Raw genomic sequence first — 26,475 nt, forward strand, 5'->3', positions numbered from 1 at the left:
CCCAGCAAAAATAGATCCCCGGTAGCACAACAGATCTCCCAGCAGCTAAAATCACTAGACCCTTCAGTAGCCAACATCAATAGAGATCTCCCTCAACAGTAGATCCCTACTAGCAACGATTGACCCCCCCAGAAACAATAGACCTCCCCAGAAACAATAAATCCCACACAAAAATAGATTTCCCCTCCAGCTACAGTAGATTCCCCATCATCCAGCATAAATAGACCCTCCAGTACACTCCAGCAACCCTTGCCATTACATACATTCAGTGCTAGAGGTTCCGGAACTGCCTTGCACCATGTTCCCACTGAAAAAAAGCCCTGCAAGTGCATGATTCGGAGGAGCAAGTCCATCTACACCTCTGACCAAGGTTTCTGTAAGTGCCTTAAAGCGGAGTTCCATCCAAAAGGGGAAGTTCCGCTTTCATGCTTTGTCCTCTGCTTCCCATTAAGGATTGGCACCTTTGGGGAGCAGGTACCTGAATTTGACAGGTACCCGCACCCACTTCCGCTGTGATCGTCTAGGAGATCAGAAGCGGAAGTTGTCCTCCCTCCCTCCCCGTAGTCTTCTGGGACACGTGACAAGTCCCAGAAGACTACAGGGCCATTCACAAAGCGCAGCACTTCTCGCGCTGTCACAGCTGGGTGCACACATTAAAGATGCCGGCGCCAGAGAGAGAAAATGGCTGGTGAAATCAGCAGTGGTGAGGACACCACTGGACCGAGGGATAGGTAAGTGGCTGTATTTTAAAAGTCAACAACTACAGTTTTTGAAGCTGCTGACTTTTTTTTATTTCAGCTAGAACTCCACTCTAAGGGTGCTTCTTTTGCTGTTTTGTCTCTTTAGCTAACCCATGTTTCAATGGGAATCCTTTGTCTTAATTGTGTTATTTGTGTGAGGGTGTTTGGGATCATTCTAGCACCAGGGTAAAATATCCCAAGCCTCTGCTAAGTGGGAGTTACAACTACTTTCCTACATCTTTAATCTTGAAAACCTCCACCCAAAGGGATCTTCCAGTTGAGATACTCTCCCTTAGGACTACCTTGTCCCCAGTTGATTCACACTACGTTGTCTTGGAGAAGGAATGTCCAGAGTTGGAGATGCAGTTTAGAGCTTTAATTAGAACTTGAGGTAAGAAGGTAGGATGAAAGGAGTTGGAACCCGGACTCCCAAGCAGCTCCTGCAACTTCTCAGCTAGAAGTTGCTGGGTAAGGGTCAACATCCAGCAGCATAATATAGTATCAACTGGAGAGCAGGTGCCATACAACAGGAGGTTCTTCTGTAACTCTGGTCCAACTCTTTTTCTCCAGCAACAATCTACAGATCGACATGAGATCCAGACACACATAGGGGCAATACCATCTAGGCCAGCCTTTCTCTACCTTTTTAACATCGAGGGACCCTTAAAATAACTTTCAAGTCTCAGGGAATCCCTGCCAAAAATGACTATATCTATAGGTCAGCTTACATTAGTGTGAATATTATGTTGCAATTAGGGATGAACTGGGTTTGAATCGGAGCTCAGTCTGAACCCAGATCACGTGAACCCGCGGAAAGTGTCACATGACACAATGAGCTGCGGGTGGGAGCTGCGTGTAACAAGGGGGCGTGGTTTCCTTGTGACATTATTCACCCACTATGGCCACATGGCCAATTTAGGATAATGTCAATATTAATTATTCAGTAATAATAATAAAATAAAACTAATAATAATAATAACTCCATACATATGTAGTGTTCATTCACATTGGTGGTGAGTGGAAAAATGCCTGCCTATTATGATGGTCAATAATAAATTGCCCCTTAAATTTTTTGTCTGTGAAGTGGCTCCTCATTTTATATGTAGCGCTACCCCTGCATGTACTACTTGATAATGTTTGTCCCCAGTGGTTGCCCTGACCTCACAAGCTTCCCAACACCTCTGACACTCTGGGTTCAGACATATTTCAATGGTATGAAATAATATTGCAAGAGACATGATTCTTTAGTAACACCTCTATATTAGGCTTGTTCAAAAGAGTAGACCACAGAATGAAAGTTTATGAGGTACATCCCCAGTTAACGGATAAAAGCCAAACACTGATCAAATGGAAATAACCAATTAGCAATGGTTAACAGATTATACAGTCACAAATGGTACGTTGTAACTATGTAACTGTAACACCAGCAGCAGGAGGGGGAAGAAAAGGCTTGTTGACTTAGAATCAGCTCCCTGTGGGCCATCTTTGGCATAAATGGGTATAGACACCCCAATTTGAATAATAATGACTTAGAACTATAAATAGCCATTTGAGTCCTGATATGTTTAAAGTTCATCTTTAAACATTGTCTTCTGCTAGCAATGGTGGGGCCCATATACAGTAGTGAGTAATGGTAATTCAATGAAGATAGCAGGCTGTGGTAAATGCTCAAAGCAAAGATCTCTTGGTGCTGAGGTGTAGAGGTGCCTGCATGCAGTGTCTCTAGAATGTTGTCAGAAAGAGTTTGGGTATCCGACCGCTCACCAATCCCATGGATAGCACAGCCTCCTATGAACAGGGTTCTTACACAGGCTCTTGGCTGTTCGTAGAGAAGTGCACAGTTACCACCTGGCAGCCTTGCAGCATGGAAAGCAGAGATGACTGGCTGCAGACTGGATAGTAACAGTCCTGATGCAGAGAAGCTGATGCAATCCCGATGTGGTGATCAGCGTCACCGTTGTGCTGAACTGGTATGCAGAGTCCTGCAGTAGTAGCCAGCAATCTGTCTCTGGAGGATAATGGCAGTCCCCCTGGATTCAGCTCTGAATCCCACACCAAGAGAGCGAGCCAGATCCTTGTGGTAGAATGTAACTGCTTTCCCAGCAACCTTCTGGTTCTCCAGCTCTTTGGTATTTGAAGTTCAATCAGGATGTATTGGCTATAGGACTACAAGTCCCAGGATCCTCTACTGTCAAAAGAACAGCAGGAAGTGCTGTAGCAGTCCCAGTACTGAGCACTAATAGGAAAAGGGATTAACCATAGTCTCATCTGTAAATGTCCCTGAATGGCATAATGATACAGCCAGCACCTGGCTATAGCTATACCTCTGAAAGTAGAGGCCCTGTGAAAGTAAAATAATGATAGTTGCAAAATGTTTATGTCACACCACATTTATACTACTTTATATCAACCCAATCCAAAGATTTGGAGGGGTGTCCCAATACTTTAGTGTATGTATATATATATATATATATATATATATATATATATGTAGAACTACCCCCTTTGCAGTTGCAAAGTATTTAAGTCCCCTATAGCCCTGCATAGCCAGGCAACATTTCCACACAAACGTGTTCAGGAGTCAGTAACCAATCTATGAGCTTGTTTTGAAGTTTTATTAGGGGGGGGTTCAACTTGGATAGGGTATCGGGTGCACGGGATGCCCAATGGGACTGGGAAACCAAGGACAAACTTCTTGAAATATATGAAGTGGTTCCAGCAAACAGTCTGTTTTGGAGAGCTAGACAGCATCTCCTGTAGTACCATCCCGATAAATCCTCTTCTTTACCCACTTGTTTGGAGTAAATCCCTGAGCAGGAGATCCAGTGCCTGCCATGTTAGAATAAGACAGTACCAGGTAGTTGCTAATCTGGTTTCCCACCAGAGTGCTCCTTCCCCTATCTGACCCAGGGGGTGCAGGTCTACACACTCAGTCCTTCTCCTGTGTTGCTGGTGGGTCGGTGGCTGCTACTAGGCCTTCTACCTGCTGCTCAGGTAGCCCTCGCTCTGGGGGCCAGTAAATCCTCCTTTTCCTCCTTCTGAGCTCCCCTCCCAGGCTCCTACTTTCCAGCCTTACATCCTCATTCTACACCCAAACTCTCTTCCAGCTCTCCTGCTGCTGAGCAGGCTCCATTACTCTAAAAGGCTGTCCTGGCCCCTTACCAAGCCTCCTGTTGGGGATCGGCCAGGATCCTCTAAGAGTACAGACCAGCCACTCATATCCACCCATTGCTTCTAGACCTTTTTCCAAAGTTCTAGAGCAGGGGAAAATTCCAGAGGACTGGTCTGCAGAGCCTCTCAGCTCTGACCACAATTTGACCCCTGCTAGCTAACACACCCATGCTGCTACTCAGCCTTCCTAGCTAACAATTGGAGTCTACTGTAGCACCCCCTAGCTGACTAGGAGGGTGCTGTATCTATAGATAGATAGATAGATAGATAGATAGATAGATAGATAGATAGATAGATAGATAGATAGATACAGTAGATAGATAGATAGAATATATAAAACTTCAGCTTAAAACGTTAAATTTAAAAAAATGAATTACATTTCAACCCAGAAAAAAATGTTTTTAGTTTTTCTGTGAAGAGTATCTGTCTCTTACACACATCACTCAGCCAAGCTCTTGAATCACTGACAAACCTGAGCTATACAGACTCTTTAGATACGTTCGGTGCATTACCTGGATTTAATCAACCACAGCACATATGTTATTCATGAGCAGTGCGTCCTGTAGTAACCTCCATTTCTCAGACAGATGAAGGGAGGGCTGCAGCCAGCCACTGACAGCTGTCAAAGTCAACATAGAAAGGAAAGTATGAAGATTTTAGATCTTCATTCCTTGCTAATAGCACCCTTAATTTTGGGCTTTAGTAACATCATGTCAAGTTCCCAGTGAAACAAAGCTCCTTAAATGTAGACTGATCAGTTCTCTGAGGCTTTATTTTTTTCTGATGAGTTGACATGTGTTAAAGGTTAAGTCTGCCTTTTACAAAAAAAAAAACCAATAAATGCACATATATTTGCAGGGGAAAAAAATGCATTTATTGTATTTTTGTATAGCAGCCTGCAAAGCATTGCACCCACGATCCGTGGATCAAATACTAAAACTTAATTTAAGCTTTAACAAATTAATGTCATTTCAGAATTCATACTTTTTTAATGTGCAGGTTTTTATAACATAATGCCTAGTGATCCTGCCATGAAGGTCCTTGTTCAGGCACTTCCAGTAACAGTGTGACATCGTTCTGTTCTTGTCCCAGAATTGTGCTCTTGTATTGTCAAACTCTTGCACTCTACAAGTAGTCTTGCTAGGACAGATTGAACAGGGAGAGAAATGTTCTGCAGTCATCGATGGAGGGTACGTAGACAGGAAGTGGCTGTAAATAGGCAACATATGCTCAGCAACATTGAGTGACAAGAAAGAATGAAGAAAGGGTAAAAACAGTATTGTATTAACCAGTTCCTGACGGCTCTATAGCCAAAAGATGGCTACAGCATGGTAGGCAAGTTCATGGACGCCCTCCCAGAACCACACCCCTCAAGCGCCCCCACATGTCCAGGTAAAGGGCCAATCAAAGCCGCCTTTTACCATGTGATCAGCTGTGTCCAATCATGGCTGATCCGAGTGCAAATAGGAAATGCCAGGTATCAGCAGTCCTCTCCTCACGCTGAAAGCGCATGAGGAGAGAAGAGTCGGTTAGCAGCATTTCTTAGAGTGGAAATCTACACTGATCATCAGGGCACTGATCATCAGTGCCCTGATGATCAGTATAGCCCCATCAACACCCATCAGTGCTGGCTATCAGTGCCTCCTCAGTGCCCATCAGTGCTGGCTATCAGTGCCTCCTCAGTGCTGGCTGTCAGTGCCCATCAGTTTACATCAGTGCTAGCTATCAGTGCCTCCTCAGTTATGGCTATCAGTGCCCATCAGTGCTGGCTATTAGTGCCCATCAGTGCCGCCTCAGTGCTGCTTGTCAGTGCCCGGCAGTGCTGCTTGTCAGTGCCCGGCAGTGTCACCTGTCAGTGCCCGGCAGTGCCGCTTGTCAGTGCCGTATATCAATGCAGCTTCATCAGTGCCCATCAGTGCAGCCTCATCAGCACACATCAGTGAAGGAGAAAAATCACTTATTTACTAAACATTATAACAGAAACTAAGAAACACTTTTTTTTTTCAAACTTTGTGGTATTTTTTTCATTTGCTTAGCAAAAAATAAAAACCCCAGCGGTGATGAATTACCACCAAAAGAAATCTCTAATTGACTCAAAAAAATGTTAAACATTTAGTTTGAACACAGTGTTGCATGACTGCGCAATTGCCATTCAAAGTGCAACAACACTGAAAGCTGAAAATTGGCCTGGGCAGGAAGGGGATAAATGTGCCCGGTAGGTAAGTGGTTAAAAAATGTCCGCAGTTTATAATATGCTGTATGTTTATAACATGTTTTAGCAAGCTAAATATATTTTAATTAGGATGTCCATCTACTTCCAAGATTCTTAACACATCATTGCAGTTTTCAAAAAGCAGCCCGCCAAAACACACATTGCAATTTTATCTGTGCTTTTCTTTAAACTGTATAGGTTTGCTTTTCAGAGGGGTGCTAAACCATCTCTTCTCAAGCAGTCCTTGATGATGCAAAAGGGAGCACTGATGTCAGCACTGCTCTCATAGTGACACTTCCTCAGGGGGTGTGTCCATGACGCCCTTCACTCACCAGATGTCCTTGGTCTTCTGGTTGATTGACGCTAAGCGGAAGACTGAGGACATCTAGTGGTGAAAAGGAATTACTGGGAAGGCAGCCCCAGTGGGATGAGTATCACATCAGACCAAAAAGAGTGGCAACTAAGGAGAAAAGAGGAACAGGAGACTTGAGTTTCCAAAATAGACAGTCCTTCCAAATGAGGGACAGTAGGGAACTGTGTCAAAAAATTGCAAAAACACCTTTAGAAATCCTTAGGTCTCCCACATCAAAATTATCAGAGATGGGTACATGAATCTGGGAAAGCACAGCACTAAGGCCCATACTGGGTACTCCATTCTCAGTGTGCCACTGCACCTACCCCATTGACAGGCACATGGCCTAGGAGGTTTGCAATTTGGTGGGCAGAACCTGATGGGAAAGCGAGACTAGTTTCCTATCAGATCCGCCCTACGATTGATTGACAATGCACAGTAGTGGGTGGATCTATAGCAGCTTTCAGCCCACTGCCATTAGCTGTCTTTCAAAACTAAGGCGGACCTAATGGGGAACTAGTCTCTTAGTTCCCTATTAGCATCTGTCCACCTGGTGACTCAAGTAATTTCCCAATATGGGCATGTTTCGGAAGCAATCACATTCATGACGGCTTCCCGGCACAGATATGCTCCATTATGAGCACTATCATCTCTCTATATGTCGGCTTGGAGTAGGTCTTAATTACCACGAGTTACCTAATCGGCAAACTAGTGGTAATTTCTTTAATGCCTAACTCCAACTTTACATCAGCAGTTTTATGGACCAATTTGGGGTGTAGGAAACATAACATACACAACCACAGCGGTTCGCATGAACGGGGTGCGATTGTGATGCGGTGCAGAATTCGCACCACATCAGTGTGAACCCAGGCTTATGCCCCGTACACGCGATAAGAAAATCGTATGAAAAATTTCACGGAACCACTGATCAAACAATTATCTCTTCGTTGATCAGCAGGATGTTTTATCCGATAACAATACTGTGAACGAAAAAACTTGGTTGAACAACAGTGAAAAATTTTGTAATTTCTCATACAAACGACTGATTTTCAATGCAGTAGTATGACGGTCGTACGAAAAAAATCTATCAAGCGCTATCACCCATGAACGGAAACAGAAGATGACCCGGATGTTTATGTCCAAGGAATCTTCGTAAACACGAACGAAAAATCCAAATGTTAAAAGTAGATTGGCCTAATGAGATAATGAAACTAGAATTCTGCATATTATATTTTTATGTATCACTATTTATGTATACAGGTAATGTAATAAACGATATTATACTCATTGCTGGTAATTGTTGTGTATATTGCTCATTCTGGCCGGAAGGGCGTGGCTACAAGGTCACACGCACACTGCATCACTTCCACTTGTTTGGAAGACGTCAACACTACATATTGCCCGATGAACGATCTTTTTAGATTATATACAAAAAATGATGCATTTCCGGCTTCGCTGTCCAGCATAATATGTCACTTCCGGTGAGTGGAGCACACGCCAGCATGCAGCGCTCTCAGGGGCCATCTTGCTTGAGGGTAGATTCTTACATACTGTCATCTATTGATGACTGGGAGATCTGTAACCCTGGTGATGGCTCCATATGAACAATAAATGCTGATTATATTCTTTTAAATTTGAGTGGTTTGTAATTTGCATTTCATCCTGTCTGAGTCTTGCAGTATTACACTTTATATATTTTTTCTCTGTACCAATCATCTCTTTATGGCGAGTGATCTTTGTTGATCCTGGAGGCTGGAGGCTGTTTTTTTACCACGGTTTGGAGGTCTGAGGCATATATCTATACCTGCATTGGGGGAGTTCCATCTAAACCTGGTGATTGGAGGCAGTATTGATTGGGTCTAGGATTCCAAAAACCCATAAATTAAGGCATTTTTTTCACCAATATATGGTGAGGGTGGTATGTGATCTGAGCTTTACCGGGTGTGAACACGGGTCAAGGGTCTTTTGGATAAGGACTTTTCAATTTTATTCTACTCACCATATTCATCTCAATAATTATTTTTGGAGTGGGACTATTCTATTTATTATATTCAATATACGTTTTTTGTATTATTTCTTTATTATGTATTATATTAATTTTTTTATGAATATTTATTTGCGCTGTTTGATGTTTTTTATTGTGATTTTTTTAGATTGTTTAATATGGGCCACGATTTTGACCAACGAACAACAACGTCTCTCAGACGTCGGATGACCGATCGGTCGATTTTCTAATCGTGTATTCCTACCTTAACCTCCCTTGCGGTATTCCCGAGTGTAGCTCGGGGTAAACTTTCAGTTCCAAAAGCGGTAACCCCAAGCTACACTAGGGCTTATCATGCGGCGTTGCCCAGGGATTCCCTGCAGCGCTTACCTTGTCCTTCGCTCGCGCGATGCGTCCCCTGCCGCGTCCCCAGCCATCTCCTCCGGCTGATGCCGGCATCCGGCTTCCGTGTTCCGGTCCCTGCAAACGTACGGGGGCCGGAACGGCGGCAAATTTAAAAGTTTTTTGGAACTGTCATTTTCTTAGAAATTCATTTGACATAGTAAAACATTACTGTATCAAACCATTTCACATACATTTTGTCCCGAGTGCTTTGTCCTGTGCCCTGCCTGCATTTTTACCGTTCTTTCTGCCTGGAAACTTAGAAACGTCCATGGCGTCCAAAAAGCATCCCTTTAGGTCAAAAGTGGTTTTAGACTGGCTAGAGAACAGCGATAGTAAATCAGAACCACTTGCAGAATTGAGTGATAATGATTTGTGGGAAAATTTGTCATCAGACACTGAAAACGATTTTGCGACTTTGCTCAGCGGTGTGTGAACTTGGTGCTATATTTCAAATTTCAGTGTTTTTGGTTTTATTATATTATTGAATTAAATTTATTATTATATTATTATTTGTTATGATTATTTATTAAATTATAATTTATGATTTTGTGTTTCAAGTTTTATCCTACCCGGGATGTTTACTAGACTCTTGTTCGGCCAGATTTCAGGGAGTTATTCCTAAAAATTACAGACCTACAATAAAACAAATACATATTTCCATGCAAAAAAATGTACCGCTTTGAGCACAGAAATATGGACATAATCAGACCGCTAGGGAGGTTAAGACTCTGCCATAGTGACAGGTTCTTAAAGTGGTTGTTGTAAGAACTACCCGGGTTTGATCCTGTGTCAGTAATGTTACTGAAATTGGCACAAGTGCATTAACCTCCCTGGCGGTGTTCCCGAGTGTAGCTCGGGGTAAAATTTCAGTACCAAGAGCGGTAACCCCGAGCTATACTCGGGCTTACCATGCGGCGTTGCTCAGGGAGTCCCTGCAGCGCTTACCTTGGCCTTCGCTCCCGTGATGTGTCCCCTGCAGCGTCCCCGGCCATCTCCTCCGGCTGATGCCGACATCCGGCTTCCGTGTTCCGGTCCCTGTGACGTCGGGACGTACGCCGGACGTAACCGGCAAATTTAAACATTTTAAAAAATGTCATTTTTTTGTAAACGAATATTACATAGTAAAACATTGCTGTTTCAAACCATTTCACATACATTTTGTCCCGAGTGCTTTGTCCTGTGCCCTGCCTGCATTTTCACTGTTCTTTCTGCCTGGAAACTTAGAAATGTCCATGGCGTCCAAAAAGCGTCCCTTTTGGTCAAAAGCAGTTTTAGACCAGCTAGAGAACAGCGATAGTAAATCAGAACCACTTGCAGAATTGAGTGATAATGATTCGTGGGGGAAATTCGTCATCAGACACTGAAAACGATTTTGCGACTTTGCTCAGCGATGTGCGAACTTGGCGCTATATTTCAAATTTCAGTGTTTTTGGTTTGATTATATTATTGAATTAAATTTATTATTATATTATTATTTTTATGATTATTTATTAAATAATAATTTATGATTTTGTGTTTCAAGTTTGGTGTTTACTAGACTCTTGTTTGGCCAGATTTCAGGGAGTTATTCCTAAAAATTACAGGCCTACAATAAAAAAATACATATTTCCATGCAAAAAAATGTACCGCTTTCGGCACAGAAATATGGACATAATCAGACCGCTAGGGAGGTTAAGACTCTGCCATAGTGACAGGTTCTTAAAGTGGGTGTTGTAAGAACTACCCAAGTTTGATCCTGTGTCAGTAATGTTACCGAAATTGGCACAAATGCATTAAACGCAGGGAGTTTTTAAAGGGAGCTACCACCAGGAAAGTGTCATTAAGGCTTTATTGAATTCCCTAAACTATAAATGTCTTTGTTATATAACATGATATTATTCCAACTTGTTCACCAGCGAATTGAACAGCCTCAGGATAAAACAGAAGATTGTGCTGAGCTCAGCAGTTTTCACAGGTCATGTTGTTCTTCTGCTTAATGATACAGGACGACAACAGACTTCATGTTCTAAGGTCTCTAATACATGCGTTAATATCTATGTTTGCTCAGATAGGGCCGAAACATATAGAGGTCACTAATAGTTATTGATGCTGCATGTTGATCACAGTTATAACCGCCATCAGCTGTGATTCTTACACAGAGAAAATCACATAGATCACATTCATTTTTGAATGTAATAAACTATTTCTTTGCTCCTGGTTGTGTTGTTTCCATCCCATTAGGCAAAGGCAAGGACGTACATAAAGCCTTTTTCTGTGTCTATTAACACTGTGCTGGTAAGGGGGCCATTAAAACATCATTTCCGGGAGCTTATTTGATTTATTCAGAAAGATGCTTCAGCCAAAATGATTATTTATGTTATGGGATCGTTGTGCCTTAATGCTTACGTTTGCTTTTTTTTTTTTTTTAATCAGCACACAAGATAAAATTTACATTCAATGAGACATGTCCCTTGTGCTTTTAGCTACTTAGTCCCCCCATCCCAGGGGCGGACTGACCATTTGAGCACTTGGGCACTGCCCGAGGGCCCGGGGTCAGTATGGGGCCCCATGAGATGCCCCTGGTACCTTTCATTGTCTTTTTCATAGGCTTTTTTGGGTGTGGGCAAGGACACAGGGGCCCCATGATCCCCTATTGCCCGGGGGCCCCATGAGTTGTCAGTCCACCCCTGCCCCATCCCCTGTAGCTGTAATCTTTCAGTGCTGCAGGGGTTAATACAATCGGCTGGCCCTGTCATAGGCACTCGTCAAGAGTGACAACTATGCCTGCCCTTTCCGGACTCCTCCTCTGTTCATAAAAACTGTACCAGAGCTTCCATCAAAGAAAAGTACTCCATGAATGGAGGACAGATAATGAATGAAATGTCTGCCTCCTCCATTCATAGAGTGTTTTTTGTTGCTGGAAGCTATAGTATAGCTTCTATGAATGGAAGAGGGGGACGGAAAGGGCAGGCAAAGTAGGCACTCTTAATATTTTTTTAATCTTATTTAAACTGATACTAAAAGGTGCAGATTTTATTAAATAGCAAACATGTTATACTTACCTGCTCCATGCAATGGTTTTGTATAGAGCAGCCCCGAGCCTCCTCTTGTTGGGTTCACCGCTGGTGCTCCTGGCTCCACCGCCCCCACTGAGTGCCCCAAGACCAAGCCGCTCACTCTGGGGACATTCGTTCATGCTTGCTCCTGAGCCACCTCTATGTGTCTTAGCCCTCATGCACACGGGACGTTTTGATAACGCTGGTAATGTTAGCTGTGTAAAGTCAGGTTAAAAACGTGAGTTTTTCAGCTTCTTTTAGTGTTTTTGCATTAGCGTTTAATACCTACTTTGCCTGCCCTTTCCTTCCCCCTTTTCCATTCATAGAAGCTATACTATAGCTTCCAGCAACGAAAAACAGTCTATGAATGGAGGAGGCAGATGTTTCATTCATTATCTGTCCTCCATTCACAGAGTACTTTTCTTTGATGGAAGCTCTGGTACAGTTTCTATGAACAGAGGAGGGGGCCGGAAAGGGCAAGCATAGTTGTCATTCTTGACGAGTCCCTATGACAGGGCCAGCCAATTTTATGAACCCCTGCAGCACTGAAAGATTACAGCTGCAGGGATATGGACGGGGGGACTAAGTAGCTAAAAACACAAGGGACATGTCTCATTGAATGTAAATTCTATCTTGTGTGCTGATTAAAAAAAAAAGCAAACGTAAGCATTAAGGCACAATGATCCCATGACATAAATAATGAACAGAGGAGGGGCCTGAAAAGGGCAGGCATAGTTGTCACTCGTGATCAGTCCCTATGACAGGGCCAGCCAATTGTATTAACCCCTGCAGCACTGAAAGATTACAGCTGTTGTAAAAATGCCCAATGTTCATGTGGACTAAGCCCTCATGTACACTTGACATTTTTACAGCAGATGTTTTTGGCTTTTGACGTTTTTTTCTACAGCTAGTAAACCCCCCCAGCATGTTATCCTATGTGCCCATGCACACATAGACTACAAGCAACGTTTTTTGGCTGGAAAAAAAAACAGAACTAGTGGGCTTCTAGAGGAGTTTTTTAGCTGTAAAAAAGCTCTAACACTGAAAAACGCAACAAAATGGCGCAAACCAGAGTTTTTGGACTTTTTTTTACAAAAAAAACATTTTTTGTAAAAAAAAAAAGGAAAAAAATGCAAACACGGAAAAACATGGGAAAATGCCGCTAAATGCTAATGAAAATATGCAAAAAAAGCTGAAAAACTCACATTTTTAACGTGATTTTACACAGCTAACGTTACCAGCGTTATCAAAACGTCCCGTGTGCATGACGGCTAACACTCTTATCCAGTGTGCTCTGTTTTTATTTGAATTTTTTTTTGTCTTTTTTGATACTCAGAGTTACCCAGAGCAGCTGTCACTCCAATAAAGTTTGGTACTTTTGCAGATCTTTATGTAACGCTGGTATGGACTTTGAGACACTGTGACATCAACATAATGAGATGCAAATGATCAGAACTGTACAGTAAATTATTAGGATGGTTCTGGTAAAAATGTGAAATTCAAAATATAGCTTTAATCCAGAATTTTTTCAAATAAATTAATTTGATCAATATTTCGAATCAATAAGAATAGGATGTTCTCTGGAATCAAATTTTCAATTAAATCTCTTCATCTACCTCTTTATTTTAGTGCATGCTAATGATTCTTCCTTTCCAGCTCTGGATTATTCTTAATTGGCTTTTTCACGGATAAATCCACGCGGTAATGTTTCAGAAGTCTGGCTATGGAAACTGTACACATCTCCAAAATAGAATCCTAATCATCGACAATATATAGATTGCTCAGCGTTGTCCTTTGATTATCTAAAACTTATAATTAGAACCATTGAAGAAGTTTTACAACTAAATGTTCACTAATTTCATCCAGGCTCATTAAGCTGATGAAGACCTAGCCATCTCCTTTTGAAGAACTTGGGGTTTTTTTCAGTGAAGTTAAAGTTGGTTAACTGCAGATGAATCGTCTCTTATTATGTTAATATAATGATGAGTCTCTTGCAATTTTTTTTTCAAAATTTCTAGAAGGAATTGTAAGATATCTCAAGAGGTTCTTGTATGGTCACTCAAGTATTTTTTTTTCTTCTGAGAGATTTCATTAATGCGCTTATTATGCTCTTTAACTGAAGGAAAGATGTTTCAAAGAAGTTCTTTGCTTTTAATCTGTGGTTTATTAAGCTGAAGTCACCAAAAACTTAAAAGCATTGTAGTCAGGAACTGCAGAAACGCATATAATTGATGAGGGGCAACTGTATTGGAGCAGGTCTGGATATACTGATATACCCTACCTTCTGCTAGTTGATGGAGTCCTGGAACTTCTGGATGATCTACGGTTTTACACCCTTCATAACCAGGGCATTTTTTTTGCTATTCAGCACTGCGCAACTTCAACTGTCAATTTTTTTGATTGCTATTATTATTGTTATTATTATACAGGATTTATATAGCACCAACAGTTCGAGCAGCACTTTATAATATAAGGGAAACAGTACAATTACAATACATTTCAGTACAGAAGGAATAGGAGGGCCCGGCCCGTGGAGCTTACAATCTAAAGGAAGGGGGAGATGATACAAAAGGTGATAGCTGCGGGGATGATCTGGCGGAGGTGATTCAAGTACAGTTCTTAGGTGGAGGTGGGGTAGGCTTCCCATTGCTATAGATGCTATACTGGTAATGGTGGTGATCAGCAACTTATATTGGGACTGTGATAGTGTTGAAGGAAATCTGGCACTAACAGACACTGGCTGGGAGGGACACTAACTGACACGGACATTGAGAGTGACACTAATACAGTGATCAGATATAATACTGTACAATGTACTAAAGACAAAGGCTGGGAAGGGGTTAACATCCAGGGGGTTAACTGTATGCCTAACAACTGTAACATGTGTAATATGTGCTGTTTTTACTCACAGATCTGGCTGTTTTATTCTCCCTGCCTATCATGGAGAAGAAACAACCAGATTGCTGTCCATACAGAGTTCTGTGTGTTTGTAAGCACAGAACTTTGTGCTGTGATTGGACACAGCTGATCAGTTGGTTTCACCCAAAATCATTGGCTAAATTCTACTGACAAACTTGTACTGTGTCCAATCACAGCACGGGTTGGCAGGAAGAAGGAAGATGGCTGGCAACGTACATTTACTGTGAGAGGATGGCTAATGGAGGGGCCAAATGGTTGGCTAAAGGGGTTATAGCAATACCTTTTGTTCAATAAGGATGAGTAAAATTGAGAGCTATTGTTTATCCTAACTTCTATAAAAGTTAGAAGATTTCAGCCAAATTTTGCCAGTTTGGCAAAAGGCATTGAAGCCAACTGGGAAGACTTTTGCTAGGTGTTAAAGGCACAATGGGCTTTAAATGGCTCCCGAGGTCCAGAACAGCACCTCATCATCCTCATAATTTTACATGTTTGCTTACAATGAGAAAAAAAAACACACACATCTTCAAATGTAGGATAAAATATTTACAGTGATAGTACACAAATAGTGATTAAACACATAAAAGTACCCTAAGTGAAATAAACTATATGCCAGGACCCAGATATGAACCTGCAGTCTCTGCTGCATCTGGCAGTTGCTCTTCTTGCGGAGCCACCTGAGATGCTGAAAAGCTCCCTGCACAATTCCTCAATCTTGCCTTGAACCTTGTTTCTGGTGAACCTTGAATTCTTTGCTCCTCCCTTGAATTTTCTATTTTAGCCACACCTTTGCATTTCTTGTTTGCCAAATTATCGTGCTCTCTCCTGCCAATATCTCATTCTTGTCACTCCTGCTGCCATCTGTATCATTACTGACCCTTGGCTTGTTCTCGACTACGCTTCGGCTTAATCCCAACTAACGCCCGAACGCCCCCCTGTTTTATTAGATTCGAATGTTCTACCGCGAACCAAAGTTCAACCGCCAACTTCAAACATAATGCAAGTCTATGGAACTCCAACTTGTCAATTCAAAAGTGCCCATTTTGAAGGCTTATATGCAAGTTATTGGCCATAAAAGGGGTATGGGGACTCGGGTGCTGCCCTGAGGGACATAATTCAGTGCAAATTTTTTTTGTAAAGTACCGTTTTTAAGGGGCAGTCATTTTTCATTGCCTAAATAAAATAAAAAAAAGAAAAATCCCCTTAAGTATCATTCCTGAGGGGTCCCCTTAAATTACCTGCAAAGATGCAAATCTGTACAATGAATAGAACCTCATGTAGCAGGACTGCCATTTTGTTTTTTGGGGTCCCTCCCAAATTCATACCAGACCCTTTAGGTTTGGTAGGAAGGTCAGGAGAGACTCCACAGTAATTGTTTTCATTTTTTTTAAGTTCATGGGGTTCCCCCTAAAAACCACAGCAGGCCCACCCCCAAATGGGGGGGAATTGTGCCCCCCCCCCCACAAATTCCTACCAGACCATTGATCTGAGCACAGGCCTGGCAGAAAAGAGGGGGATGAGCAAGTGACCCCCCCTCCTGAACCGTACCATGCCACGTGCCCTCAACATGGGGGGGTTCTTTGGCTTGAAGGGGCTCCCACTCCCTAAAGCACCTTGTCCCCATGTTGATTGGGACAAGGGCTTCTTTCCCACAACCCTGGGCTGTGGTTGTGGGGGTCTGTGGGGAGTGACATATTGGAATCTGCAAGTCCCCTTTAACAAGGGGGCCCCGAGATCCTGCCCCCCCTTGTGAATGGGTATAGGGTACCCTCATCATACCCCTACCCATTCACCTAGTCAGATGTGTTGCTTTGGCCAATCACAATGCACCGTTGGAACACATTTCACGGAACACACAAACTTATGTTCGACTCAAACATCAAGAACATCACTAATCCCAACCTACGACCACTTGTTACCGACCTCTGGCTTGTTTACCGACTACTCTTCTGTTGATCCCTACCTGCTATGGCTGCTACTGGACCCCGGCTTGTTCAACTCCGGGGGGGGAGGGAGCAATCCTGAGAACTGTAATCTGGTACTAACACACAGCAAAACTCATCTCCTCCATCAGCAGCTCTGGTGCTTAGTGGTTAGTGCTTAGACCCCGGGCGAGTGAGCCCGTGTCATTCACCAGGGTGACCTGCTTGTATACTTATCCTGCTGGTTGGTGGGAATAAAACCAGCTTTTGCTGCAATATTCAGCTTCAATACAGACAATTTCCCCCAAAATATTTTTTTTGCCACTAGACATCTTCAGTCTTATGACCAGCATCATTCAACCCACATCCACTGAGCCCATGTCATCCCTGATCTGTCCCAGCCTGTGACTGGACAATGGAAAACCAAATACTCCTGCGCTTGGGGATGGACTCAACATAGGCTACAACCACATCTCCAATGTCCTGGAACATGCACGCCTTGCTGCCCTCAAAGGACCGGGGAAGTCCAAAATACACAAGATGCAAAGAAAACCATCAGAGGGAGCACCAGACTAGTGCATTACCTTCAAAAACATTTATGGATAAAAACGATAGGTATTATACTCACAAGTGACAATAATGTCAAAAGCACATCATGAAAGAACAGCACTGTCCAATCCACACTAAGTGACTGTCCACAATGGGGACACTGGACTTCCAACAGGCTAATGCGTTTCGAGGACTTGCCTCTTCCTCAGAGCCATCCTGGCAAGTCCTCAAAATGCGTTAGCCTGTTGGAAGTCCAGGGTGGACAGTCACTTAGTGTGGATTGGACAGTCCTGTTCTCTCATGATGTTTTTTTGACATTATTGTCACTTGTGAGTATAATACCTATCATTTTTATCAATAAATGTTTTTGAAGGTAATGCACTAGGTTGGTGCGCCCTCTGTTTGTTTTCTTTGCATCCTGTGACTGGACAATGAAAGGAGAAGCAGCGCAGTAATGACCTCAGCTTTCTGTCACATTGCTTTTTCCTCCTATCAGTATGCCCTTTGTCAGAATATAAACTGATTGGCTCCTTGTACTGCCTCTTCATCTCACACCCCAGCCCTGCTGTAGAGGGACTGCAAGAGGCTGATACCAGGTCACCTTTAGGTCAGTGGTGTATTTAGGTTTTGTGCCTGACACCAACCAACACCACCCCCCCTCCACCCCCGACCAAGAGAAAACCTTCAACTATCACCCCCCCCCCCGCGCGCGCGCGCGAGAGAGAGATACAGGTTCAAACTGATGTGGTGCGAAATTAGCAGCGTTTTCAGTGCGAATTCCTTACCACATCAGAAGAGCACCCAGTTCATGCGAACCGCTGCGAGTGTGTATGTTAGCGGTCTGAAAAACATGGTGCAATGTGCAGAATCGGATTGCATAGGTGTGAATACCTATGTGATCCAATTCTAGTGCGGACCCAAAAAAGGGTCCTGCATGTTTTTTGGTGCAGGTGCAGTGCGAATAGAGCCATACATAATGTATGGCTCCAATCACACCGCACACAAATCGCATATGATTTGCACAGGAATGCGGTGCAGTTCCTGTGCGACTCACATGCGATATATCACACTGCACATCTGTGAACCCAGGCTCATAGCTCCAGACATCCCCTGGAATGACAGTCAGGCTCTGCATACACCGTCCACCGTCAAGCAGCCCACAGCCTCTCTTGGATCCCACCTAGTCCCCATGCCACGTATGTCCCTTTTATCCCTTCTTCCAGGGAGCGGTGCTGCCCCCTGAAAAATGCCACCCTAGGCAAATGCCTAGTTTGCCTGGTGGTAAATACACCCCTGCTTTAGGTACTAACACTGCTTGTATTTTTCAAAAATGATATTTAATGTGGTGTTAAAGAATACAGAGCTGCATTCATTTGTGTCTTTTATATCTTCCCAGAGTTCAGCTTTTATAGTTCATTTCAGTAAAAATTGGACCTGGTCATAAGCCGCGCTCAGTATGACAGTGACTGGTTGGTGGTGTGAATATGTTATGTTCAACTTTGTTTGCTAGTTAATAATTTAAAAGTGGCGTTCAAACACAAATCTTCTGTAACCCCGGCAGTGCTAATTGGGTAGAGAACAAGGGCATCAGTGGAGTATCACTCCATGTACAGCACGATTGGTTCTATTGCAAACTTCAAAGATAATTTCTTTTTCTGTAATCCTTCTCAGGCTTTTAACTTATATCATTTTTTTTTTCATCCCTCATCTTACATATTCTATTAACTTCAAAACCTGACTAAGGGACCGGGCATAGACGATAGAACAGAAAGCATCTATTTTCAGCTGTGGAGGAAATGTCTTTCTTTTCCTTAAAATGCTTTTTAGTCATCATGCATGCAACAATACCTTCCATTATCAATTATTATAAAAGCGCAGAAACTGTACGCTGATTGATGGAAAGCGGAGAGCCGGAGTCACTTGACTTTCTTATAAAGGGAAAAAAAAATAAAAAATCACAGAAACATTATTTTGAAGTGTCTTTTTTTAAAAAAAAAGAATAGTGTGTAAAATGCTGGCACTTTTCAGATACTGTAAAATAATAGTAAATAATAAGACAAATGATATTAAAGTGTATGTGAAGGCAAAACACAAAGTCATAACGTTTTATCGCTTTTAAAACTGTCTTTGTATTTTTACTATAACTTTTTTTTGTGCTTTGGCTTCAAAAGATGAAGAACTACATCACTTCACTTGTAGTACTTTGTTTACTTCTCCAGCCTCGTAGTTCTGCTGTCTTTAATGTGAAAATGCAATAAATGTACTTTTTTTTATTAATGTGGGTGCATTTATTACATACTTACGGACTATGCATTTAAACCTTTTGCTGCCAAAGCAGTTTTTTCTTTTTTTTTTTTTTGCACATGTCAAAATGCACATTTTAGGTCTTTGATTGCCTCATTCATACAATATATGACATACACAAAGTTGGAGCAAGGTAAACAATCTTAATGAGTAACTCACTCCTTTTCATGCAAAAAGTAATGGCCACTCATTACAGAAATAAAATACAATCATCTTGTGCAAATAAAACAAAACAATTATAATTCTGCTCAAATCTACCTCCACTACTGTGTGTTCTGACACCTTTCTATTGGAACCAGCATTAAAGTGTTACTAAACCCACAACAGTACAATCAGTCTGTATATACAGTAAAGCATGCTTGTTATACTCTCTGTGGAACCTAAGGGGTTAATCCTCTACATTGTGTAAAAATGCTGTTTGATCCTGTTTTCTCTGATCCTCCCATTCTTTTACTGTCCCCAATCCATCTGCCATAGTACAGAGCAGAAGTGGCAAGTCTGCACATGCTCTGTTTAGTGTGTATTGCTAGAGTTGTTTTATTTATTTATTTATTTATTTATTTTTTAGGAGAGTGCATGTGATCAGCACAGGCCAATCAGCACTGTCCGGACAGAGAGTCAGGGGTCATGCCACCACATAGGACACTCAGAGAAGAATGAAAATTACTCCTACAAGATTAACTAGTGCTCTGCCAGTGCTCTTCTGTGCCCTTCTTCTTGTTGAAATGACCACCTGATATAGGCTGAATCTGTAGTTACATGCACATGCTCAGTTTGGTGTGTATTGCTAGAGAGGTTTTTGTTTTTTTTTCTTGGGAGAGTGCATGTGATCAGCACAGGGCCAATCAGCACTGTCCAGACAGAGGGTCAGGACTTTCACATCCTCCCAGAGCAGATAGAAAACTCCTCCTACCAGCTTTAACCAGTGCTCTTCTGAAGTCACAAGACTGCTCTAACTGCTGATAAGACAAGGTATTTAGCAGTTTATATTTACTAAAATAATTGCACTTCCATGATGTGTGTACTGTGGGAGACCAGATATAGTGAATGCAGGGTCCGGGGTTTAGTAGCACTTTAACCACTTCATGTCCGGACACTTTTACCCCCTTCCTGTCCAGGCCAATTTTCAGCTCTCAGTGCTATCACATTTTGAATGATAATTGCGTGGTCATGCAACACTGTACCCATATGAATTGTTTAGCATTTTTTTGAGACAGATAAAACGTTATTTTGGTGGTATTTATTCACCCCTGGGATTTTTATTTTTTTTGCTATATAAATGAAAATTTCCAAAAATTTTGAAAAAAGTGTTTTTCTTATAACATTTTGCAAATAAATAATCTTTCTTCATAAATCTTGGTCAAAATGTATCTTTTTAGTAAAAAAAAAAATAACCCAAATTAGTTTATAGCCAAAAATTATAATTTAAAAAAAAAAAATTTACATTTTTATTTTATTTTTTTATATTATTTTTTATTTTTTTTAACATACTGTCACCCTAGCAGTACAGTGTGACACTGTACTACCTGTGGAGGGTGATGAAGAATTTTTTTTTTTTACACTGATTGCTTTCACACCCATAAAGGCTGGTTCAAAACAGTGATTTTACACAATGCAGAGGATTAACCCCTTAGGTTCCACAGTGAGTATAACAAGCATGCTTTACTGCATATACAGACTGATTTTACTGTAGTGGGTTTAGTAACACTTTAAGCTCTGACAATAGAAGCTAATTGCTTTCTTAGCACTTTTTTAATTACTGTGGGTGCAGTACATTTTTGCATTTTGTTATTGTTTTGTGGATTAGGACTTTTTTCACAAAGCGCTGACACTCTGCAGCCACATGAAGTGCCAGCAGCCTTAAACATGCCTCAATAAAAGCCACATCACAGTTTCAAATTCATCTAGAATGTCTGCCCAGAGGAAGGGGGAGGCAGTTCCAATGAGTCATTTTGTTTTGTCCCCCCAGCCAATAAGGACATGGCTGTTTTTTTTAGTGGGGGTGAATGTAGCATCCTCCTAGTTAGCTAAGGGGAGCTAGGATCCAATTGTTAGCAAGGAGGGCTGAGTAGCAGCCTTAGTGTGATAGCTAGCAGGGGTAAAATTGTGGTCAGAGCTGAGAGGCTCTGCAGACCAGATCTCTGGAATTTTCCCCTGCTCTTGAACTGTGGAGAAAGGTCTAGAAGCAGTGGGTGGATCTGAGTGGCTAGTCTGTACTTTTAGAGGATCCTAGGCAATCCCCAAAAGGAGGCTTGGCAAGGCGGCCAGGACAGCCTTTAAGAGTAACTGAGCCTTCTCAGCAAGGAAGGAGAAGGAGGAGGAAGAGACAGTTCGGGTGGAAGTTGAAGATGGAGTGAGGCTGGAGACAGAGGCCTGGGAAGGGGCCCAGAAGGAGAGGGGCTCACCTACAAGCAGTGGAGCTTGGAAGGAGGAAAGCACAGACCTTCATCAGACCTTCATCAGCCCCCAGAGCAAAGACCACCAGTGTAGCAGGGAAGGAGCGGCCCCACTAGAAGGCGTGGTAGCAGCCACCAACCCACAGGAGAAGGACTGAGTAAGTAGTTCTACACCCCCTGGGCCAGATAGGGCACTCTAGTGGGAAGCTGGATTAGCCTACCACCCAGGACTGTTTCACCATTTTATGTGGCAGGCACTGGATGCCCTGCCCAGAACAGCTAGATGAGGAGTATCTAGAGTCTGAGGTGATAACACAGAGGTGGTAACACAGGAGATGCTGGTTAGCTCTCCAGAAGAGACTGTTTTGCTGTAACCACTTGTATACAGTTCAGGAAGTTGTACTCAGTTTCTCATTTCCATTGGGCATCCTGTACACCCCTTACCTTCTCCGAGTTGAAATCCCCCTAATAAAAGCCAATAAACAGGCTCAAGGACTGGTTACGGACTCCTGAATGCAAGTCGGTGTGGAAATACATGTTGTCTGGCTGTGCACGACTATAGAGAGACCCAAAACTTCAGCAACTCCTACGGGGGGTAGTGCTACATGTGGGGGCTCGCTATTTCAGGGATCTCATATAGCAATCTGTATGGCCGTTGTCCCTAGCAACCTGAAACCAACAAGCCAGAGGAAGTGCTACAGCAGAGAAAAGTGTCATGGAATTGGTAGGGAAGCTCGGCTGTGCTGTGTTGCTGTAATTGTGATTGCTGCTGTGTTTTGAAGAACTGTCGCAATTGGCAACCATGCCGGGCCAATCCAAAAGTCTTTACACTGCTCTACAGGTGGACCCTAACAAAGACTATGTTCTGTATGTAATATACCAACAATATTAAGCGCATTTGGAAGATTGGTGGAAACCCACTCAACCTAATATAGTGAGCTGCCGCTTTAATCAATAAAACTCAATACAAACAAGCAAGAGTGAACAACTTCAATTACTTTAGCAGTGCTCAATCTATCAAGAAATCACACCACCTCTACCCACTTGTGAAATAAATGTGCAACTAAATAGTAGGCAATGAAAACGTCCTTCATCAAAAGTCCATAAACTTCAGATTTTGGTTCCCTTGAGAGGATCACACCACCAGGTGTGATTTAGGTCAGGGGTCTCCGAACTATGGCCCCCCCAGCTGTTGAAGTACTACAAGTTCCATCATGCCTCTGACTCTGGGAGTCTTGCCTGTGGCTGTCAGAGTCTTGCAAAGCTTAATGGGACTTTCAGTTAATAAACACTTGGAGGGCCATAGTTTGGAGACCCCTGCTTTAGGTGAAACACACTCCACTCTGGCCACAGCACTCACGGCTTATTTTTGCCGCTCATTACTGATTGTCTCAATGCACTCAAACACTTTATGGTAGCAGTGGATCCAGCAGTGGTCAGCAGTCCTTGTTAAACTGGTCTTCAATTCCACTAGAAACTCAAGCATAAACACTCCTCATAGTGTGAATCAGTATAAACAAATTTATTAAAATGTTAAAAATACACTCACAGCGATAAAACAACTTATAGCTCATCAAATTCAGAGTTACTTTCCAGCCAAAGTAACGGTGACATACTGCATCTCACCGCATCACCAGGATTTGCGTCACATTCGGTCATTGCTCTAACATCACATACTATTCGTTTTGTCCTTCCGACTTCATCTGAGGGTGTGACTAGACAACCTTACTCATTACTCACATATGGTAGTTTGCATACATAACTCGAACAGCAGTCAGCCTGAGACACAGAGCAGGGTTGAAAACTGGAACTGCGACTCCCCTACACCTATGGCAGATCCTTGCAGCGGAGGAAGGTTGCCCGCCATCACCCACTATCCAGTCAAAGATGTTGCTGGAGGGCCGGTGCCCAAAAGTGCTGCCCTGACAGAACCAGTGGATACCCTGGACCAGCTTTGCCCACCAGCCCTGACCATTCCACCTGGAAGGAGCCTAGCTACACAATGCCCAGTTCTCAGATAAGCCAGTGGAGAGTGTCACTGATGGGGGGATAGACTGGGAGTCACCCAGACTGTTGGATGAATTTGGTCCTTTAGAGATTGAGCAGAAGGGTTGGTCCCCAGAAGAAAGAGAGTAGGAATGAGACTGGGGGGGGGGCACTATGGAAGACATGGACTCACTGACGGGACTGTCAGGAGGTCCTCTTACACCAGACGCAGTTGGATGTTCTTGAAGGTCACAGCCTGTTAGGATACCCACTCAGGTCCCACCAAAGTTCTCCTCACCTTGGTCTAGCACCAGGGCTAAGAACGCTGCTTTAAAAAAATGGATCCTTTGGTCACCTCACTCCTGCATGCAGCCAGGACTAGGGGATAAAAAGCATCTTCCCCGTTTCTCCCGACTCCAGAGAGAAGTACAGAAGAGAGTAGCTTTGGAATGGGGGCTAGACTATCCTTATGTCTCCCAGGATGTCATGGACGCATTCGAGGAGTCCAGAGCTCAGTGGGAGGATGACCTAATATGGGTCTACATGAATGTTCCCAGGCATTTGAGAGGGCCCAGTCTTGTAGAGGCCAGTTGCAGGACATAAAACAGGAGTGGAGCAGGGGCCAGGCTATTTACAAGGACCGAGTAGTAGTCGGCTGGCCAACCAAATCGCAGCTACTAAGTGGCTACCCAGAAGCCCAATGGCACTATGGTGAGACTGCCCAGCCCCTGGAAGTACTACTAGTGACTGACGCAGGATTCCAGTCCAGTAGACTCCCTTTGTGCTATTTTTTGGGGGGAGGCAAGGATGCCACCTATCCTTATTGCCTTCAGTGGAGGGGCTCCTCCTTCACTTTATGAAGGACAATCTGCTACAGATGTGCTGAAGTGCCTTATTACCTTACTAACCTAGTCAGTCAGCTAATGTCAGGGCTGTATTGGCTTGTTTTCTCTTCCACTTTTTGCAGGAACCCTTGATGGTTGTTAGGAAGAGGACTTCATCATTTTATGAAGGATTTTACTTGAGAGGGATGTACAGTACTTCATACTTTTTGCTTTGAAAACATTTTGTATATACTGTATGTTACTGTGTGTGTTGCTGTTATCTGTTAGCAGTAGTTAGCTAGCGCTAACAATTGCTTATACATTTGTATATTTAAACAGTACTAAATATTTCTATTTTTCTACAATTATTTATTTTTTAAATATTTCCTCCCCTCTCCCAGTTTTGTACCCTTTTCCCCCTTCCCTTTATCTGTATGGGATACTCTGCTCCTGGACTAAGGAACAATTTTGTTTTGTCCCCCCAGCCAATGAGGACATTTTTTCTTAGTAGGGGGTGTATGTAGCACCCTCCTAGATAGCTAGGGGGAGTTAGACTCCAATTGTTAGCAAGGAAGGCTGAGTATCAGCTTGGGTGTGATAGTTAGCATGGGTCAAAATGTGGTCAGAGCTGAGAGGCTCTGCAGACCAGCTCTCTGGAATTTACCCCTGCTCTAGAACTTTAGAAAAAGGTCTAGAAGCAGTGGGTGGATCTGAAGAGTGGCTAGTCTGTACTTTTAGAGGATCTTGGGCAATCCCCAACAGGGGGCTTGGCAAGGGGCCAGGACAACCTTTAAAAGTAACTGCGCCTGCTCAGCGGGAAAGGAGGAGGAGAGAGTTTGGGTGGAAGTTGGAGATGGAGTAAGGCTGGAGAGAGAAGCCTGGGAGGGGACACAGATGGAGAGGGGTTAACCTACAGGCAGTGGAGCTAAGAAGAAGAAAGCCCAGACTTTCACTGGCCCCCAAAATGAGGACCACCTGTGTAGCAGGGAAGGCGTGGCCCCACTAAAATGCCTGGTAGCAGCTACCAACCCACAGGAGAAGGGCTGAGTGAGTAGACCTGCACCCCCTGAGCCAGATAGGGGAAGAAGGCGCTCTAGTGGGAAGCTGCATTAGCCTGCTGCCCAGGACTGTTTCAATATTTGATGTGGCAGACACCGGATGCCCTGCTCAGGGATTCACCCAGAACAGCAGTATAAGGAGTACACAGGGTCTGGTGTGGTACTACAGGAGATGCTGGCTACCTCTCCAGAAGAGACTGTTTTGCTGTAACCACTTGTACATAGTTCAGGAAGTTGTCCTCCGTTTCTCGGTTCCATTGGACATTCCGTACACGTCTTACCCTATCCAAGTTGAAATCCCCTAATAAAATCCAAAAAAAGCTCAAGGACTGGTTACTGACTCCTGAATGCAAGTTGGTGTGGAAATACGTGTTGCCTGGCTGTGCAGGACTATAGGGGGACCAAAAACCTCAGCAACTCCTAAGGGGGTAGTGCTACAACTGTATTCTTTTTTTGGAAGATGCTTTCTGTGAAATGGGTATCCCAAGGAATCCCTGGAATTACCTGTAGAATAATTGAAGGAGGAGAGTGCCATATAAGTAGGAAAAGTCCAGTAATGAGCTTTATTTGTTACTGCACATAGGACAAAACACAACGTGTTTTAGGAGTTCAAAACACCCT

The sequence above is a fragment of the Staurois parvus genome, unplaced genomic scaffold (genome assembly GCF_062004578.1).
Source record: "Staurois parvus isolate SC_StPar_1 unplaced genomic scaffold, SC_StPar_1.0 ptg000997l, whole genome shotgun sequence".
NCBI lineage: Eukaryota > Metazoa > Chordata > Amphibia > Anura > Ranidae > Staurois > Staurois parvus.